Source organism: Palaemon carinicauda, chromosome 4 (genome assembly GCF_036898095.1).
Source record: "Palaemon carinicauda isolate YSFRI2023 chromosome 4, ASM3689809v2, whole genome shotgun sequence".
Classification (NCBI taxonomy): Eukaryota; Metazoa; Arthropoda; class Malacostraca; order Decapoda; family Palaemonidae; genus Palaemon; species Palaemon carinicauda.
The window spans coordinates 181382904-181386541 of record NC_090728.1 but is presented as its reverse complement, the minus strand read 5'-3'; positions in this window follow the sequence as shown (position 1 = coordinate 181386541).

Genomic DNA, 3638 nt, shown 5'->3' with positions numbered 1-3638 from the left:
TGAACGAGCATTTTCTGTGTTAAAAATAATAATCATTGAATAAAGAAAAAAAATCTTACATATCTGCTACATAATCAATCATTGTCCTTTTTTTAAAACAACAAACTGGTAAAAGTTAGCCAAATTCATTATTTAATCGTAGTTTAATCAGTTTTGTCATTTAAGAAGGAACGTTATCATGTCGTTTTATAGTTTATCCTTGAAAAATCTTTAAATGTTACTGTTCTTAAAATATTTTATTTTAATTGTTAATTTTTTTTTATAGTTTATTTATTTCCTTTCCTCACTGAGCTATTTCCCCGTTGGACCCCTTGAGCTTATAGCATCCTGGTTTTCCAACTAGGGTTGTAGCTTAGCTAATAACAATAATAATAATAATAATGATAATAATAATAATAATAATTCATTACAGCAATGCCTCTGTATCTCTCTCAGCCCAAACTAACCTAATGAGTAATATATTGAATAAAAATGTTTGCCACTAGTCCCCCTTCTTGCCATCAAATTCTTAATGGCCGTTCCCATACTTAGTAAACAAAAAATTAAAAAAAAGACTTAATCACAGCGTACATAACTTACTTATAAAACATCCCCTTGACACTCATTCAGCAATATTCAAATAGCGATATTTCCCCTTCATTAGGGAAAGGCAGGCGTTGGCCCGGTCCCCACTGGAACGTGTGTCCACTCCGGCTTCGATCCCAGCCCGCGGTAATTGCACATGACTTCCAATTATATATTTTTCTAGTAAATGGCGATCAGCAATATGAATATAACTGATGATAAGAGAAGTGGCATTCGCAAAACGGGTGATTGATGGACAATCCATGCAGAACAAGTGACAATCTTCAGTCACTGACCGCTGACACGTGACGGTCACGTGGCTTCCTGGAAGTGACGTCACTAACTATATCTCTTCAAAAGACTCGAGCCAGACTTATTTATTTGGTATCAAACAGTCTTCCGATTATAATTACGACCGTATTGCAGTTTAGAATTTCGTTGATTTAAATCCATGTAAGTTTTCTCATTTAGTAACCAATCATACCGAGAAATAATGAGCATCCTTAAGTAAATTAAAAATACAAAGATATTCATTAACTAAAACACGTCCGTTCGTACTTACCCAGATGATGCCCCTCCGCCAAGCTGAGACGGAAGTTGTTTATTAATGGCGGGGGACAATTTGCCGCTAATATCGATCGCTTTGTTGTTATGACTCGGCATTATATAGGTATCGTGGGAAAACTGTATTTGCAGAAAGATAGGTTTATCGTACTTCACGGTATCTTAATGGGCCTAAAATGTTATTTTCCCTGATTCTGTATCATTTGGCTTAATGGAGATGCTAAGAAAAGATACTGAGCAAAATATTAACTGGAAAGATTATTTTCACACACCAAGGCCCGCCTGAACAGACTCTTAGTGTCTGATGGAGGGCGGGAAATAAACCCCTAAAAGTAAAAGTAAAAAGTAAGATAAATGCTTTACTGGGCAGCAAGTAAGTACTGTGTACTTTACTTTGCACAACTCAATACTTGAACACACATAAGAAATAAACACGAGTTATCATTGATAAAGCTGTCGTTAACACTCCCATCTACGTATTGACTCTTACTAATAACACGTTCAGGAAAAGTACCACAACCCATTCACAAACTTTCACTGTTCCACAAACACTGAGCGTCTACACAACAAAACATTCGCGGTCCCATCTCATCGCCTAACTACTGAAACTTCCTGAACACCATAGAAGTAAAAACAAGGATTCTGGAACTACTGTTTGGTGAGCTGATGCGCGGAGAATTAGCAGATTACCAGTTTGATATAATCAATTGCCAATGTGAAGGACAGGCGTGGATTTTATATTTGTTTAGCGACATTCATATAATCCTATTACGTGCATTTATTGTTCTGCTTACTGTTTTTAAACACTTGAGTAATTTCGATTCTATGTCGCATTTTTACTTGATAATTATGATCACTGAAACGCAGTATGCATCAGCTTAACTTATCAAATCCACAATATCACAATTTTTAGCGACGAGAATTCCAAAAAATCTTCGTTAACGCAAAAACGACTAGAGCAGCTAGCAATTTATTAATGCAAAATCTAACTAAAATATAGCTCGGTATAAACTTATTTACAGTATACTACTATGAGATTCAGGGCCTCTGTAACACGGTTTTTTCGCAATAACTTTTTTTCTATGAATTTCATAAATATAACGCTTATTCAGAATGCACATTATATCTACACATAAATTTTGACTATATTCTGCATTACATAGGTTGAATAAATTTGGTACTTTATTAAGTAAAAGTGACGATTTTTGAAGACGGGCCAACTTACTCAGAGAAAAGGTTTCGAACGCACTCGTTACGTAACTTATGGCGGCATTTCTTCTCTCTTTCTCGATCGATGATTGGTTATACGTAACGAAGGCTATACCTCTGCCAACAATAACACAAAAGTGTAAATAAAAGCAAAGCAGTACACCTTTATGAACTCTGAAACCTCTCCACTGAGAATTGTCCTAATGAACAAACGAACAAAATATGTTAATAAATACAAAAACACTTCGATTATTTGTCTAACTCCCAAAATAAGTTTCCTAAGAAATTACAGTCTACTTTATAGCTCACAATCAGACTGACAAGGTGTAGGGAATAGTTGGTAATTTTCAAAAACGTAGTAGACAAGCTTGATTTGATAACTGCTATATCCAATGTCAAGCAATTTTTATTTATTGTCTATCTATCGATCTATTTACTGTAAAAAAAAAAATAGCCGGTACTGTATTTTGCTTTAAACTTTCACCAATAATTATCGTCAGAATGATGACTTCATGAGGCTCCACCCACTTTAGCCTCGTTATAATTCTGGATAACACTGAAGGCTATCATGGGCATTGTTGGATCAGAAAATTAAAATTCTGGCTATAAAAACTTATTTCTCGAGTAGTTGTAAGAAGTGCTAAATGATCCCCAAGGATCCCAGCAGTTGGCCTAAACGTTTAATTCATGTGTACTACTGTTGCGGCACTACTGCTACAGTAGTGCCGCAGATACCCCACCCACATTTATGTATCGTTCCGCCAATCATAAAGTCTGTGTCATTTTTTTTTCACTGTGCAATAAGCCATGGCCTCCTCAGAATTTAAGTTTTATATTAGATGATAGGTTATTTCATTAAGCTGACAAATTTATGGCAACTGGGTATGTTATTGCCGATGTTGAAGCTAAAGATAAAGTTTGGTATCATTCCTTCATTGCATTATCATCTTTACTACTATTTGTTTTGCTACATGTAGTAATTATTTTAAAGGATAAATGAATTATGTTCACTTTACTCCTATAAATTCCCATAAGATGTACAAATAAAACTCCTAAAACTATTCATGATTTATTTACAAAATGCAGTCATGCCCAAAACATAGCCAACACGGTAGTACGGCCTAAGATGAAGAAAAAAAAAATTATATCGGATGATCCGTTGGTCTGATGGAGAGTTTAGCACAAAATTCTCATTTTAACAAAAATAGTTATATCAAGACTGTTTACATACAATCTCTCTCTCTCTCTCTCTCTCTCTCTCTCTCTCTCTCTCTCTCTCTCTCTCTCTCTCTCTCTGGTGG